Here is an 18,268-nt window from a genome sequence, read left to right as displayed (position 1 = left end):
TCAAATAATGTTTCTCGCTTTTTTTACCGTTCTTGCTCTGTGGCAATCAATACTGAAACTGGAAATTTTATCATTTTACCTGTTTCGGTTACATAAGGATTGCATCTATTCTTGGGACACTAAATTCATATATTAAAAACCCTGCTCACTTGGGATCAATATTGAACAGGAAATAATATTTCTACTACTTCCAGACTTGTATCATTAAAACTTTACAAGGTGGGCCAAAAGTCAGGTGACAGTTCTGTAACAGAAATGTCTGTTGGGCCAGAGGTCCACATTGGCCACAGATGATGAGTGAGGGTGGAGGAACTTAACAAATACACGTGACCACCACGACCGCCCTTTTGAGTCCGCCATTTTGAATCTCACTTTATTTTTTTGAATTGGGAAGATACGCATGCACCACATGTTTAAAGACTGTTTTTTGATTAGAAATGCAATGCTGCTATCTATTTTGAAATATAACTAATCGCTGATGAATTATGGCCTCTTTTATTGTTGCAGATTCCAATGACTGAACAATGGTGCTGACGACCCAGGAACGCATTGAGTTCATACTGATGTGTGGAAATCGCAGCTCGCGTGTGGTGACAGCGGTATTGTAACGCGCTACACCCCGAAAAGGAGCCCATACTCCACAAGTGTCTGGCCAGACTTATCAGCAGATTCCCGGAGACAGGTTCTGTGGACGACAAACATCGTAGTAGTCGTCTGAAAATGTAGTGGGTCGTAGTGGGGCTTTTACAGAAGGATGCGAGGAAAGCGACTATGGTTTCCTCAACTGTAGACATTTTCGGACGACCATTACGATGTCTGTCGTCCACAGAACCTGTCTCCGGGAATCTGCTGATAAGTGTGGCCAGGCACTTGTGGAGTATGGGCTCCCTTTTGGGGTGTAGCGCATTACAATACCGCTGTCACCACACGCGAGCTGCGATTTCCACACATCAGGATGAACTCAATAGGTTCCTGAGTCGTCAGCACCATTGTTCAGTCATTGGAATCTGCAACGATGAAAGAGGCCAGAATTCATCAACCCTTAGTTCAAAAAAACAAGTCTTAGAACATGTGCCGCATGTCTATCTTCCAATATATATATATATATACATATATATATATATATATATATATATATATATATATATATATATATATATATATATATATATATATATATATATATTAAAAAAAAAATAAAAGTGATATTCAAAATGGCAGACTTCAAGATGGCGTCGTGGTGATCACGTGTGTTTGTTAGGTTCCCTCACCCCCCATCTATAGTCAATGTGAACCTGTAACCCAACACACTTCAGGCCCACCCTGTATATCAAAAACTTTGTTCAGCCATCAATTACCAATTTTGCTCTTTGATTGTTAATACTGCATCAAATTTCTATTCTACCGCTTCCAGTTTCAGTAGAGGAATAAGAGCGAAGATTGAAGTTATTCGTGAGGTGCTGAAAATATGAAAGTTTATGTCTCTGCCACTTTTACTCTGTGACGATCACTATTAAAACCGGAAATGGTAGATTTCTCACACTTCCGGTTACAACAGAGGGAAGACTGAATCTATTCTTCGAATAAAAAAATACTCGCTATCTATTACCGTTTTTTATTTACTGAGATCAATGTTGAAACAGGAAATTGCATTTTCAATATAGCATTTACTCGTATGTAAGTACTTCTCTAAAAAAAATGTGTCGATTTTGAGAATCCGTTTATATCCTGATACAAAAATCCTCTATAAGATCAGTACAAAAATTCACGCATCTATCGAACCAGCGACTCATTATTGACTGCGAAACCAGTGGCTTGTAATAAATATCTTTCCAGATAAAGTTACCGGCAGTATGTCTTCATTATGAAACATACTATGCTTGAACTTACAAACAGTGTTAGGAAATGAAAAATTAAAAATCTGACAATAAAACTTTACGTTATCAAAAATTTCAAATCACTATTGTTTTCGTTTTCCTTCCTTATTCTGACGCAGAGAAATCTAAATGGCAGTATACTGTGATTGATCAATGGCGTTCGTCCCACTCTCTCTCGTCAATTTCATTGTTCCAAAAGGCAATGTGGTCAGGACGACTCGCTTCCACAAAATACATGTTAATTCTATTGTTTCACTTGTATTTTGTGTAAGTGAGTCGTCCTGACTATATCGCGTGTTAGATTCTGTATACGATGGGAAAAAAAAAACAGGCAAAGTTATTTCGTATGCTTCAACTTAGAAGTGATTAAAATGTGAAATCTTTAAGTTTTACGTCCCACGTTATGCCGGCTAGGCTACAGGAGACGGTGATAAGGAGAAATGGTAAAATGAAGAAAGTGGGAGGAAACCCACGCACACGGTGATTGTCCACTACATAGTTCACTTGGCGCGAGCTGGGATTGAATCAAGGACCCCTGCACCAGAAGTGAACGCTCTACCACTGAGCCACCGCGGCCCTCTTAGAAATGATTAAGTTTGATGAGCATGGTAATCAATCAGCGTCTCGCTAGTTTGACGTGAATCGAAAGTGTCCCCAGACTTGGGGGGACTAATTTACAAACGTTGTGTAAGAAAATGTTACAAAATGCCGGGAGAGACAATTTATCGCTCCGGAGACTAAAAGCGAGATGATACCCAGACATAGACAACAAGGTGTTGCAAGACTTCCGTCAGCTACGGAATGGCGACTCAGCTGTGACACAAGAAATGCTACAAGGCGAGAAAAGTTGCTAGTTGTCATGATATTTCACAGGATGTGTTTAGGGAGCACATGTTGGACTGTAAGGCTCATACGGCACAACTATTCAGCCTTACGAAGGTGACTCACATTCTCTTAAAAATAGCACCAAGATTAGTCGCACGAAATGAACTTCCACAAATCGTCATAAGAATGCGACAGTCGTATAACTATTATTATTTTCACATTGGAAACGCGTTTTATATATATGTCACGTAATACTACAATTGAAGAAAAGGGTGTATTACGTTTTATTGTGAAAATAACTGGTACGGAGAAGCCTCGGTTTACTGTCATGCTGGCTATCATAGCCGATCGCAATAAGCCCAAGGAAGACGCCGCCGAAAGTAAAATTTACAAAAAGGTCTACAGGTATGTAAACATGGAAAGGTTGGATGTCGTCTGACTTGATAAAGGATTGATTAACTACTGCTTTTTTTTTTATTGAGGGAGGAGGGGAGACGCGTGGGTCAGAAAACGATGACTGCTTGTTCTGGATGGCTTTCAAGAACATCTCACTGAGATGCTATTTCAAATTATGAAACATGAAAACATCGACAAACCTTATGCTAGGTGGGTTGGCGGTGGACGTGTCAATAAACAAGCCATTTAAAGATACAGGCACTTTTACACCAACTAGATTGTTTCAGAACTTAAAGAAGTGACGCGAGGATTTATTGGGCCATTGGGAATGGTGCTATACGACCATTATAGGCCTTCTTGAATACAACTGGAATTTTTGAAATGCAAAGTTAGTCATGTGATATGTCATTTGAGGCTAGAGAATCATTAAAAACATAAATCCATTATAGCTTATTACCTTTTCCTTTAAGAGTGATTCACATGTCAATGTGGGAGATAAGCATGTAAATGTCTTACTAGGGATGATTCCATATCGGGACCAAGTACCTGGGGAAAAATATATATCGTCTGAAAGCTCTTGCTATGAGAAGTACGAAACAGTTTTCAAATCACGGGCAAATCCGCAATTTAACCCTATAAGTGGCCGATTTGTTGGTGTTTTTGACCTTATGTATGGCATATTCGACAGAATAAAAATGAATGTTACGCGTAAGCGCCTGAAGCCATCATGTTCCTTTTTGGCTCACTGCTAGAACGTGACTCCAGCAAGGGTTTGATAATTATCACTTTGCACCCAAAGACATACCCATTTGGTCAGTGTTGCCAACGAACTATACATACAATGTGATAGATGGTATCTGTACCATTGGATGTATATAACATTGACTACCTAGAATGGTTGGGAGACGGTAACACTCAACGCCTTTTTGTTATAGTGTCGTGTGATGTTTCTGCGAAGCTTGGTGTATAAACGTCTCATCATACGGAACCTGCTTTACAATTTCTCATTTTACAATTGGTTGGCAACAGTCACAAACTGGGGTATTTGGGAGAGGAATATGTCCACAGTATATTTTCCCTAATGACGAATGATGTTTATCCCACATTTCATGAATAAACATCCAGTGGTACAGAAACCATCTTCCACATTGTATTTATAGTTCGTTGGCAACACTGACCAAATGGGTATGTCTGGGTGCAAAGTGATATTATCAAACATTTGCTCGAGTCACGTTCTAGCAATGAGCCAAAAAGGAACATGATGGCCTTAGGGGCTTATGCATAACATTCATTTTTATTCTGTCGAATATGCCATGCGATACATTGGGTCACGAACACCAAAAAGCCGGCCCCTTATAGGGTCAAGTTGAGGGTTTGCCCATAATTTGAAAACGGTTTCGTACTTCTCATAACAAGAGCTTTTAGACGATATATATTTTTTCCCCAGGTACTTGGTCCCGATATGGAATCATCCCTAGTTAGTGGTTTTACGATGTAGGTGAACCAGAAGGACACTAATCCTGCAAATACCACACTGACATTTGTTAATGAGTGGTACGCGCAACACGGAAGTGATTGTGGCCGAGTTCAATGCACTACATCTAGAACATCCTCCCTTACATTACACAATACTGTCGTAGATAAGTTTCTGACCAAATTTCTGAGACATAAGTTCTGTGCAGGACAAACCACGCAGTGGACGTTCGAGAACTGCCACGAGCGAGGAAACACGAACTACTGTGTTGACACCATTTGTCAATAGCCTGATCCCCAGAATCCATCATGCTGCAAGTGTCAGCGGTGTCGCGAATCGAAGTTCAATCGTATAGATTACGCAATGCAATCAGTGGCACCTCTACAAGCTGCAATTACAGCAACATCTAACACAGGACGACCCCAAAAGATGAAGAGTTCAGTCAATGGGCCCTAGAACTATCCCATGTTAATCCAGTTTTCGCATGAGGTGTGGCAGAACTTTTCTTTCTGAATTTCGAGGTAAACATCGATACTATTCAGAAAGTGCGTTCTCAACATAATTTCAGCAAGACAGTGTGACTCCGCACTCGAAATCCAGGTTTGACGGTTGAAACTGTCCCCTCACTATTGAATCAGCAGATGCAGACCAGTGGAGTGGCCATCGCGATCCACAGGTCTCACGCCTCTGGACTTTCTCCTGTGAATACACGTAAAAGCCATTGTGTATAAAAATTATGCATTCATTAGCACCAGCACTAATGTCTCTGAAACCTAAACTCTAATGTCCCACGAGGTATGGGCATTACGTGGTGCACGAGGACTGGAAAAAACACCCTGTGGTATGTGTAGAGCGAGCGAGCTGGACACTACATTGAAAAGGTACTGTAATTGCCGATCTCCGAGATTGAGATGTGGATCATTCTTGCACGAATAAATTTATGTAAAAACCGTTATCGGATTCGAGTTTCTGGTACCTTTCTACCTTCCAATATCACATGACCCCTTCTCCCATTTGAAAAAAAAAAAAAAAATCAGTTAGACTCAAGATGGCCACCTCTTTCATACGCCCTCTTAGGCATCTCTACAATCAATAGCTATAGCGCAGATTTCATCCCAATCCTTGCAGTCATTTCCAACTTACAAGAGTATATATAGACTTTAGAATCACTCTATATGACGAAATAATGCTCTCTAAAGATGAAGAATACACAAAACCCATTTAAGATTTTCAGGAAAAGTATACTTATATAGGTCTCTTTCCATGTTTGCCTTTTTCTGCATTTTAATATTACTAATCGCCTTGAAAATACTGAATACTTGTCAAAAATCCCTAATACTGCAGAAAAGAATGCATGAGATTGCAACAAATTTCTCTTGCTTTGGAAATGGAGTTATTTATACAATGAATACAACTGCAAATCTGGCCTGTGCTCCGAAAATAATTTAAATATGACATTTCAAAGTAACAATATTGTGTGCTAGTAGCAGATATCTTAAGCATTTACCTGATGCCTACTATATCATGCTATTTTTAATTATTGTATGTCGACATTATGATTATAAGGTACCTTTGGAATTTTATTATCCGTTCCACATTATGGCGAATGCTCATCCATTCCACTAATTATGAAATGTAGTACAATGACTTAATTTGCCTTTTCAAAACATGTACTTAACACTTCAAGCTTTTTATAAATAGTTAAAATATATTTAATTTTTCTGTATACCTATAACATTTGTGTGTTTGAGTAAATATATTTATGTATACGTTTTAAGTACGCCTACGTTCTAACTTGGGACGCCGCCGAAAAAATCACAGTACACTAAGGGTGCCGTTAACCGAGGAAGTGTGGGAAAAACTGGATTACAGTGTCTTAAAGTCTTTATGACGATGTTGACATTAATACATTAGTTATCTTTACATTTTCCCTCTACAAGGCAATCAAAGAAGTTCCTGCTTTTTGTGATTATAATCGACAGAAATACAGCACATGGTACTCAGTGTTCGGTCTCCAAGTAATCTCCATCAGCATCCAGCGCCCTCTGCCAACGTTCCTGTGGCTACACATTGCCCTAGCGATAAAACTAGGGGGTCTTGGACTTAGGGAGATCGGTGAGTGAGTGCCGCAGGTCTGCCTTTGCCGAAGAATTTCCAACGGAGGTGGCTGTCCAGAGAGTGGATTGGGTGTTAATTTTATAGCGCTACGGTGGATGATAATGTCTCCCAGCCAATTTGCTGAATGATATCCCTAGTCGCCCTGAATGCATGCTGCATCCGTTGCAATTACTATAAGCACAGATTTGCAGTGATGGTGTGACCTGGTGGTACGAACTCTTAATTCATTACTAGGGGGATAGTTCACCAGACACAAAGCATGTTCTAACGTGGGAGAAGAGGTAGTCTTGAGGTGTGAGGTACAGGGTCATGTAGTGACAACTAATATCTAGGACGCTTCGGAGCGTCATACTGGACTCACTTTTCGTCACTCGTGAGCACTCGACCAAATATAGGTGTTGGGATATAGAGACAGAACGACAGACTTCACTCGTTGTTCCTTGCTAGCTGCTGACAATGTGTGGGACTTGTGCATCTTCCTATGCGGTGCAGGTAAAGTTTGACTGTTTCCTCAGAAACTTGGAAGGCTTCGGTTAGTTCACCACACGTTTGACTGCTGTCCTCCTTTATGGCTGCCTTCAGGGCCTCGTCATCCCCATCTGCAGTCACCCAATGCGCAGTTCATTACAAAGGCTCAGATCTCCCGACCTCAACTTCTGGAATCAATGCCTGGTTATACGTTCGTTCACGGGATCCTTTTCAATTGCCTGACGTATCCCGTAGTTTGATGCAGCTGCTGATAGGCCTACCTTATAGTCGTATCGCAAACAACTACGAACAAGCTACTTCGATACTTCCATTTTTCTTCGACACTGGACCAGCTGTGATTGCTGTGTGCGCAAAGTACCTGTATTGACGCAGGTCAATAGTCACTAACCCTCCATCGCTTTTCCAGCGCGTTAAGTCACTTCGTTTCTTTGTGAGTGCTTCATAAAAGGCAAGAACTTTTTTGATTATCTTTATTTATTTCCAGGTAAAAATATGATAGAATACGATCTTCACAACACAGCATTATCTCGCGACCGCACCCTGTATTTATCACCTCCTTTCTAAAGTACTTAACGGTTTCTCAACCAGACAAAGTTTATAACGACAATAACTGACAAAATCTTTAAATCGCACAAAAGAAAAAGAAAAAAATGGAAAGTTTAGAAAATGTTATCTTTGGCAATACACTCCCCATGAATCACAATTCATTTATATATTCTAAAGCTTTAAGTAGCCTATTTAATAGCTGAGATTTTTTACCTTTTCCACACCTAAAGGAATGCGTAACGAAACTTAAAACAATAACTCATAATTGTCCGTCTGTTTGATGAGCAGACGCAAAGGCACTACGCAGTTAGAATTGGATATTAGACGTTAGGTTATGCTTCTTTGAATATTAAATTTGGAGAATCAAAGTTTGTAATCTTTCACCCCTTCATCCTTGTGCACGATTTTCTCTGAATAAACATTATGAACTGTCGCAAACACTTATTTAAGTAACACATGCTTGTAGCAACCTAAAACTAAAAAATAATTCTACTCACCTTAATAACACAAGTGCACCTGAAACGGAAGCATTAAAAACATTAAAATATTTCTATTCTACATGGGAAAATTTGGAAATGAAACAAGAAAAAACGAAAATTTGATTTGTATTACTAATATGTTTTATCCTCATTATTATAAAAGTACAAAACTCATGATATAGCATCATATTAAAAATTATTTTAAAAGCGAATGGAAGACTATACATTCCGTAGACAGCTCTTCATTTCTGACTTTGCAGACATATACAATCAACTTCTTAATACCTTCTCGTGCAAACTACTCGGGTAGCATTTAAAATAGTCAAGTATCTTAACCCTTCATGGTATATTAATATTCAAGTCACTGTCTTTATGGTCATTTCTTTATTTTTCGCATCGTTGACGACTTGCTTGAACAAAAATTGATTTGAAACGTTTTGAGATCTGTTAACATATTCCGTCCTTTCAACTTGATGAGTAAGATCTGTTAACATATTTTGTTCTCTCGGTTTATAATTGCAAATTACTAGCTCTGACACAATCTTTGCATTAATTGTTCTTGTGTGTTCTGTTGTGTTCAAAACAGTTCCTCAAATGAAACGTTCCGGTGCATAAATCAGATCATGCATGCTATCACTCCATTACTTTCATCTTCTCCCTTCTAAAGCTTGTATTAGTCCAGAAGCAAAGGACTACTAATATTCAGTTCTTTTGAGCCTCCAATAAATACACAACACAATCAAGAATAATACTACTTTATTGCACTGGAGGTTTTTGTAATTCTGCTCTTAAGACAATGTTCGAGTTAGTCTCATGTTTTATGAAATAACGTTAAGTACAAAATTGTTGCTTAACGTCTATTGTTCCATTGTGTAAAATAAATACACCATCTTCATTGATTAAATGATACGTCTTTTTCTGTAACTATCAGTACATTACTGGGAATACTGATATAAAAGGAACTGATAAAAGTTAACCTGAAAGTACAAAAAAATACATACATTAGCACAATATTTTGAGGTATCACGTAAGAATGCAACAATACACTTCTATTAAAGAACGAATGGTCTAAGTTATTCTTTTAACCTCAAACCCACGAACTGAACGAAAAAAAAAAAAAAGTATGTTTCGATAAAGTATGTTCCCCAACTATTTTTCTACCCAACAACATGGGGAACAGGCTCAAGCAGAATACGAATTTTAGTTGTGGGGAGAGAGGACTTTGGATTGGAAAAGACAAGAAAGGAGAATTAATCGAAGATCTATTCTAGACGGTTGGTAACAACGATGGGATTAAACGGGTTCGCAAAGTCTAAAATCTAGTGGAAGATTTCAGTTTTAGTAACAATGAACCTCTAATGGTTTTAAGCCCCAAAGATACTTGAAGACAAAAATAAAAGAATATAAACCAACCTAGGCAAAGATGCCGTGTCTTCTTCCGTCAGAATTAAACAAAATTGGCCAATACATTTCTAAATATTTCTTTAATATTCAAAGACAAAAGTGGTTCTTGTACTAAGAAATAAAAGAGTGGGCAACACTGACACTCGACAACATAAAAAGTTAGGCCTCTTTCACACTACATGCCATGGCATGGACGGAGTCGCGCCGTGTGTACAAAAGTCGTGCCGTGAAACATACGGCTTTTGTCGTGCATATCACGTGTCTTTTTTGCTGGACAAACTGATTTGTCGTTTTTATGATAGAGACAGTATGGATGCTCGAGATAGGTTATTATATTTGTACTGGTTCTACTTAAAATCTAAAAGACGAAGGCACAGAGGGAGAAAATGAGTTCATTTCTTGAGTATTCAAAGACCTGTATCTAGTGCATTTGTGCTATTATTTAGTGACTTAAGAAGTGATGAAACGAAATTTTAAAATTATTTTCGTATGTCGATAGCAACCTTTGATGAGTTGTTAGAGAAAATAACAGAAAATTGAAGTCGAGAATCTGCCTTGCGAAAAAGTCCTCAATCACGCGTTTCACCGCCCATCATCCCCAACAAGTGATCCAGTTGCCGGAAGAAGTGGTAGTCGGAGGAATAAATGACACCAGCAAAATACGGTGGGTGTGGAAAGCTTCATACTGTAACTCATGAAGTCTCTGCACATCCTTTAAGCAACACGTAAGTATGAGTTGTGATGCAACGTAAGGACAACACAATTTCTGTTGACCATCGATGGTTGCTTGCGGACAAGTTTGATTTCCATTTCATGGCGTTCCGCACTATAATGACCTGCAGCGGTGGTTTCGTCTCGATGAAGAAAATATGATGGATTACACCCAAAATAATTATGCACGTAGAAAGGTGTGTGGGACACTGTTCTGGACGTTGGATTGATCATAACCCAACTATTGTTCTGATCATTAAAATTATTGTAGGATATCCATATTTCATCAGGAGTGGCATTTCGATGCAGGAAATCTTACACGTTATTCCATACACTCAAAGAACTAACCATTTCTAGATGGCGATTTTTAGCGGCTATTCATGAGTCCAACTTCTTCACTTTGTCAATTACACGGAGTCACCGAACGACAGTGGTATGGTCTATCCCTAATCCGTCTACAATATAAGGAGCATTCATTTAATTCGTAGTCACCCTGTACAAGTATAGAAAATTGTTCAACTACCTTAAAGTAATCACCTCTAGCAGCGACGCATTTTGTCCACTGTGACACGAGCCGCTGGATGCCTTTCTAGTAGAAGGCCTTGGGCTGCCGGCGAAGTTACGTCACTTTCTGTATGTTCTCATCGTCTGAATGGAAACGGGGTCCACGTAGAGCTTTTTTCAACGCCCCAAACAGGTAAAAATCGCAAGGGGAGAGGTCGGGTGACGGAGAACCTTTGTCAAAGTCCACTGCGTTACGTTGGTCGTAGTAAAATCACACCCGCCGACAGTTTCCCTGGACGTTTTGACTTGATGGACTTGCGAAGATTGTGCAACGTCTATCCATAGCGGGTGGCGTTCACTGTCTGTCCCTGCTCCAAAAATTCCGTGTGCAGTAGTCCTCGAATATCGAAGAACACAGAGGCCATGATCTTTCCCGCTAAGATTCGAATCGATTTGGACTTATTTGGAGGAAGAGAGGTAGAGTGACGCCAATGCGAACTTTAGCGTTTGCTTTCCAGCTCGTAGTGATGGCACTACGTTTCGTCCCCTGTAATGATTTTCTCCAAGAATGCCCCGTCCCCCTTCAGCTTCGAATTAGTCCAGGTGCGACTGGCACGCCTCCATTCTTTCCGTTTTTTAGCGTAGCACCCATTGGGCACAAACCTTGCGAAAATGAAGCGTGCGGGTGACTAAGTGGGCCAATCCGACACTGATGGCCACTTCCGTCGCCACCCTTCACTGTAGTTCTCCAGTTCTAGCGGATGATCTCGTCCACTCGCGCAGTAATTTGTGGCCTCGCCACTACGGGTTGCCCCAGACGAACGTCCTCTTTAAGCGTCTTTCGACTCTTTGCAAACCGCTTGCGCCATTTGATGAGTGCTGGCAGTGGCAATGCATGCTGTCCGTAAACCCCCACCATTCGTTTATGCATTGCCCGTGCGCCGACACCTTCGGCGATAAGAAACCGTATAACGGCACGCTGCTCCATTTTATCGGCCTCCATTTTCCGCGAACAAGCTTTTGTTTTTCGACTGAGAACACATTACTGTACATTTGGACGACGCTGACTCACAACTGTCCCTCTTTGCAGCTCCACTTTCCTTTTCCCGTTAACGCGATAACCACCGTGCCGCCATCTATCGAACCTTTAAAGAACCCGCTACAAGCCGGTATAGATGTCATTAGACGTTTCGCATGGGTTCCATTCATTTCACGGGATGACTACGAATTAAATGAATGCTCCTTACAGCACGAATACTTTTTCGATGGTTTACATTCACGGTGTTCCTGAGAAGCTAATTCAAACATGAGATGTTCGGTGCCCTTGGGAGTCATTTTGCAATGCTGTGTCAGTGGAACGAAATTTGATAAACCAACTGCGAATGGTGTGTTTATTCGTCATTCCTGGACATAATGCACTCTTAATGATTCTTGTGACTTACTTTTACAGACTGTTCCGATTTGCAGTCGTAAAGAAAAATCAAATGTAATCTGATGTAATCAATTCTGTATTCTCCATTGTGAATTTCCATACAATGTTGTTCAACAACGACGGTCTCATGACTCAGTCTGAGTATCTCAGCCTGTTTGCTGGACGTATCCAGTATCCGATGTTAGGCACTTGACCTTAGTCCGTTTCTGTGTTGTGTTGCTGAAGTGAGTTCTGCACCAGCTCACCAACCTAATATTTCATGGTTTTGTGGCATACAGCTAGATAGGTAGAGCATGATAAGTGATTTCAGTGGCAAACACAACTGAATGAAGTCGATTTGTGCGTGAGAGAACTGCCAAAATGCAAACGTTATAGAGTACCTCTCTATAAAGTTTTCTCACACCTCAAATTTGAGTCAACACCTACTATGGACCTACTATTTTCCCGCGAAAACTTTGGTCCAGTGTGTCAGACGTACTCCTGTGTACAGCATGAAATTTGACGACAGCTAGTTCGGGATCTAAGAAATGTTGCAGATTGAATATTACTTAATTATAATTTTCAAAATGGATATGCAAAAGGACAATTTGTAATAGTTCTTGCACAGTATAAATAAATGTGTGGAAGGATGAAGCACTAGTTTTGTTTGAAAGATACAGACGTATGGGGTCAATGCAGTGAAAGAAATTTGAAAGAAAAATATGAAATTAAATTTTTAGTTTTACGTCCCACGGTTATGCCGGATACGCTTAAGGAGACGGTGATGATGAGAAATGAATGAAATGGTGGCATGAAAGTGGGAGGAAACGGAAGAACCCCGATAAAACCCACGAGCACAGTGTTTGTCCACCACAAAGTCCACACAGCGCGAGCTGGGATCGAACCAGGGACCCCAAGCACCGGAGGCGAACGCTCTACCACTGAGCCACCGCGCCCCGAGAAATTTGAAAGAAAAACAAGGTTTACATACTCTGCCTTTGCAACTTGTTTATACGTTCATGTTTTTAAAATGAAAAATATATTGTGAAAAGTGTTTACGATTGTTTCATATGCCCAATTGTTGCTCGTTGGAATAGGGACGGCGAGCACTACATGTATATTCCTACTGACAAGGAGACTTACGGAAGTATCACTGACCGATTTGAATGAAACTTTGCACACTTGTAGAATATCTAAAAATAATCGACACGTATTTTTTTGTTTCGGCAATGGTGAAGATTTAAGGGTGGAAACCACCCTTTGAACGTTAGGGGTTGTCTTTAAGAATAGACCGACAACAATCATTTAATTTAGAAGAAAACATACTGCCAGGCGAAGGGGGGAAAGGTTAGGACAGCTGATTCAGAATCTGACGTCAAAATTAGAAAAATCAAAATTGCGGATCCAATATAGTGATTACAATTACAAAATGTCTTCTGGTTTGAAATTCTCGGCAGTTAGCCAAGAACAATTATAGTTGGCAGGGGTTATTACGAGAAGGTTGCAGACTGATTTGAAACTCCTTTCTATTGATTTGAAACCCTTTAATTTAACGGAATGCTTGATTAAAGTGAGTATCTGCACTCTCCCTATTCGGGGTGCTTATGTATTGTGAGTTTCCCACCTCTCACTATGTCAGAACTTCATATATCCTCAAGTTGTTATAATTATTTGTTGAGAAAACGCTTCACAGCAATGATATTTCGTAAAAAAGTGCGTGATGCATAAACATTGTTTACACAAAGCTCACCTTATTACAACAATAACTGTGGCAAATCGCAAAATGCAGCACAACCATCTTCCAAATAACTGTTTTTGCATCACGCATATCTAATAAGCTTTGCAAATCTGGGAGAAGAAAACTGATTATGAATCAGTGATTCGGATCTAAATTACTGATTATTACGGAGATGTAAATTTATGGTATAGTTGTAGAGAACAATATCAGCAAAATGTATCAAGAAGTTTTTCTACGGCCTAAAGACGAACACACCAAGAGCTGAATCCTACCAGTTGTTAGTGCAGAAAGTTTCTATTTTGAGGTATTCTTTTGTTCGTAAAATAGGTTGAAAAGTTGATGAATTGTGACCATTCTACGAATCTAATAACAAAATTGACTTTATATTAGACATTGTGAGAAAAACCTCTTGAAACAATGATATCACAAGACCTAATGTTAGTTTTCCCGAATATGATACTTTCACAAGAATATTTTCAGATTAAAAGAGGTTGTTTTGGACTATAGGGTCAAATGTTCCATTCTTTTCCTGCAAAATAATTAACAACGGTTATAACACCATTATTTTCAGGAATTAAAGACTGTATGGTGTAGCTATGAGTCATAGATTTATTGACTGTGCCACACTTTCTACTGTTTGTGTCCCTGTAAATGTTATAGGGGGAAGTGCAGAGACTCACTTTAATCAAGCATCCCATTAAAAGAAGTACAGAAAGGGATTTCAAATTGGTCTGTTACCTCCTCGCGGTAATCTCTGACAACTATAATTGTTCTTGGCTAACTGCAGAGAATTTCAAACCAGAAGACACTTTGTAATTGTAATCACTATATTGGATCCGCAATTTTGATTTTTCTAATTTTGACGTCAGATTCTGAATCAGCTGTCCTAACCTTCCCCCCTTCGCCTGGCAGTATGTTTTCTTCTAAATTAAATGATTGTTGTCGGTCTATTCTTAAAGACAACCCCTAACGTTCAAAGGGTGGTTTCCACCCTTAAATCTTCACCATTTCCGAAACAAAAAAATACGTGTCGATTATTTTATGATATTCTACAAGTGTGCAAAGTTTCATTCAAATCGGAGAGTGACACTTCCGTAAGTCTCCTTGTGAGTGACAATTGAGCACAGGTCATATATAGGCCATTATAAACACTATTCAAAATATGGTATTTTGGCTTTTTAAACATATCAATTACATATAAGAACTACAAAACAGGTACAATTTATTCTCTTTTCGAAGTTTTGGCACTGTACGGCTCCCTATAACTGTCAAACAAAACTAATATTTTGCCTCATCTTTCACACTTTTGCTTATACTATGCTACATCAAATTGTCATTTCTTGTTTCCATTTTAGGAATTATAATTAGACATATTATCTGCAATATTTCTCAGATCTCAATTCAAGCATATTCAAATTCTATGCTTTAGACAAGAGTAGCTCTGATACACAGCAGCAAAGTTGTCTTGCCAAATAATAGACTCGCAGCAGATGCTCATAAAAATCCGGACAATTCAAAAACTTTTGAGATGTAGTATACGAGTTTTGGAAAGGAGTGTTACAACTGAAAAAGAAGAAAAAATACGATGTGTATTTGGAACATCCCTCTTATTTCAGAAAAGAAAAAAAAAAGTTTAGCAGTTTTCGAATTACAAACTCAATCTTGACAGTCTTTGAGTATAGATAATGACGTTGTGCGTTCCTAAATGGAATATCACACATAAGAAGACTACCGACAAACTAAAGACTGGCAAATCAGTTTCATTACGGAAAAATAAATAATGGATTTATGTCCAATGATGATGGAATCTTTAAGCTTCTCCCAGGTGGATCAACATAATGGCAGACAAGTACTGTAACTCGTGTAACTCAATGAAAATTTACAATAAACGTCAAGTTTTGGCAATTCAACACACACTATCATCGATCATGACAAAGCACGACCGCAAGCTATGCAAACGACTCTGCGAAGATTACAAGAGTTCCAACGTGAAATCTTTCGGCACACACCGTATACTCTATGTCTTGCTTATTCAGTTTTCACCTTCTCTGGTCTCTGTAGAATAAAATTTGTTCCCCGGAAGCTGCAGAAACTACAACACGAACGTATTTTTATGCTGTTTTACCCTGTTTCTACGAAAATGGAATCCCCAAGCTTGTGAAACGTTAGGAGATAGTTGTAGAAAGAAACTGTTCATTCAAACGAGACTGTTCTGTTTTATTGTTGAATTACGCATGAACCTTTGAATTCATCCAAGATATTAGAAACGGCTAGGATTTCAATTACTCTTCATATGGGCAAAAACTGAATTACTTCTATTACTCGATCGATATCTCATAGACGGTACGACTCTTTTACTACTTATTCATATTGGAAGCCACTTTTGTACTTTCCACTACTAAAGGAGCGGTTGTATTCTTCAATCCAAATGGATCAAATTTTGGATCAAAAACCGTAGAAAACAATGTTTTGTTGTTGTAGGGATCTACAACGAAGGAACCACAACATGCCTACTTAACTTATATTTATTTTAAGTCACACTGCATTTTTGTATATATATATATATATATATATATATATATATATATATATATATATATGTCTTCGAGTAACCGCAACTCACTTTAATATGAGAAATAAAATGGAATGAGAGAGAATAACTTTTTGATAGAAAAATATTTCCTGAACCTTTACTGTTATACAGAAAGTACAATTTACCTGAAGAATATGTGTTGGTATCCCAACCTGGCAGGTAAACAAATTACATTAACAAAATATGTCCAGACCACTCTGAACAAATATTACAAATCGAGCAATGGGTATATCTCCGTATAGACGTAACTAAAGATAATCTTACTACAGCTCTGTTTAATTTTGGAGAAATTTACAAGTTCATAAGAAACAATAAGATGTTATGTTAATAGTCTTCCAAAGTCTAAATGGTCAAAATAATATGTATTTATGATTTTTCATCGCATAGTTTTTGTCAGTGTAAGGATAGAACAACCGTAAAGACTTCTAAAAAGCCTACGAATAAGTTTTTTCTCATAAATACGAAGGCCAAAAGAAAAGTTCCCGGAATGACATAAAACCCTGACTGATTTACTTCCTAAAACTGTGTTTATTTTTCAAATATGTCTGCTTTGACACTAATACGTTTGGTTGGTCCAACGACGCTCTCAAGTCTAGATTCCGATTACAGAAACCAAATTCCTCCAGGCCTGAAAAATATATTTCTTTACTGATGCTCTAAGTTCTTTGAGTCCATGAAGCTACTTTTCTTTCAACTTCAGGAAGTGAACGTCTGGTAGAGCCAGAAATAGAGAATAGGGTGGATCAAGTAGCAAATCATGTCCAATGAATTGACTTTCCCCATTACATCATCATCTCTTTAGGGCGAACATTGACGTGATGTCAGATGATAAACTTTCTTGATGAACATGGTCATTTTTATTTCTTTATTCTGGTCCTGGTCTCACTACATGATCTTTGGATATGTAGAATAAGGATATTACGATTGTTTTGCCTGTTGTCTCGTTTATAAGTGTAGTAATTATTAAATACAAACATATTTCATCGGTGACTATGAATCGACGTATGAAATCAATTGGATTTGATTTTTTTTTTCTCTCTCTTTTTAAAGTTTTCATGAGATTTCCATTCTGATTTGTTTTTGTCGAGTATAAGCAGTCATGCAGACAGTTTCTTTATGCAAAATTCTTCAGTCCAATGGTAAAATACTCGTCCTTCTAAGATCGCCAGAGCAATATCATCACTTGTAATCAGCAATCCCAGAGTACCATACAGCACACTTTTCAATCATGTTTGGTGACCGGATCGTTTAAATTAATATGTTTAGTTGATAATAGTTGAAAATGACAAAAGCCGAGTCGCCCAGATTATTTTTCATTATGTGTTTTTATTGCTTTCATACCCTTCTTCACTAAATATTTCATTACCGGTTGCTGTTCGAAGCTTGTCATTTTTAAACACGAGTGCACCGCAATTGCACAACAATTACGTAGTTGTTTACTACTCTAGACAAGAAAGCAAAGTTATTATAACGGAAAATGGCCCATAATGTATTCGCTTTGGATCTAGTGCTGTCATCTTTCGTTACTAATTAGTTTTATTTTATTTACCTTTTTTTTTAAGGATCAATCATTTCTGTAACAACATATCAATCAAAATCTGTGGGACATTCTGTACACATATGGGAAAATTTAAGATCATATAACACTACCAGAGGAATTAAGACTACTCTACTTATGTTAGAAAAACAGCCATTAAAAGAAG

At 38.5% G+C, this 18,268-nt stretch overlaps 1 protein-coding gene across 3 annotated transcripts in view; it reads right to left on the bottom strand.

Moving 5' to 3' along the window:
* The window catches only part of LOC145660651 (serine/threonine-protein kinase VRK1-like), a 133,657-nt gene that overhangs the window by 45,619 nt on the left and 69,770 nt on the right, over positions 1-18,268 (bottom strand). For 2 of the 3 annotated variants that reach the window (XM_081725960.1, XM_081725961.1), the window contains exon 12: positions 8,323-9,181. The exons of the other annotated variant lie outside the window; for it this stretch is intronic. The gene's annotated coding sequence lies outside the window, so the exon portion shown is untranslated. Of the gene's footprint in view, positions 1-8,322; positions 9,182-18,268 lie in introns of those variants that run through there. 3 annotated transcript variants of the gene reach the window in all.

Source organism: Thermobia domestica, chromosome 9 (genome assembly GCF_964235325.1).
Source record: "Thermobia domestica chromosome 9, izTheDome1.hap1.1, whole genome shotgun sequence".
Classification (NCBI taxonomy): domain Eukaryota; kingdom Metazoa; phylum Arthropoda; class Insecta; order Zygentoma; family Lepismatidae; genus Thermobia; species Thermobia domestica.
Note: the sequence above shows the minus strand (reverse complement) of the source record. Positions and strands in the feature narration are given on the sequence as shown.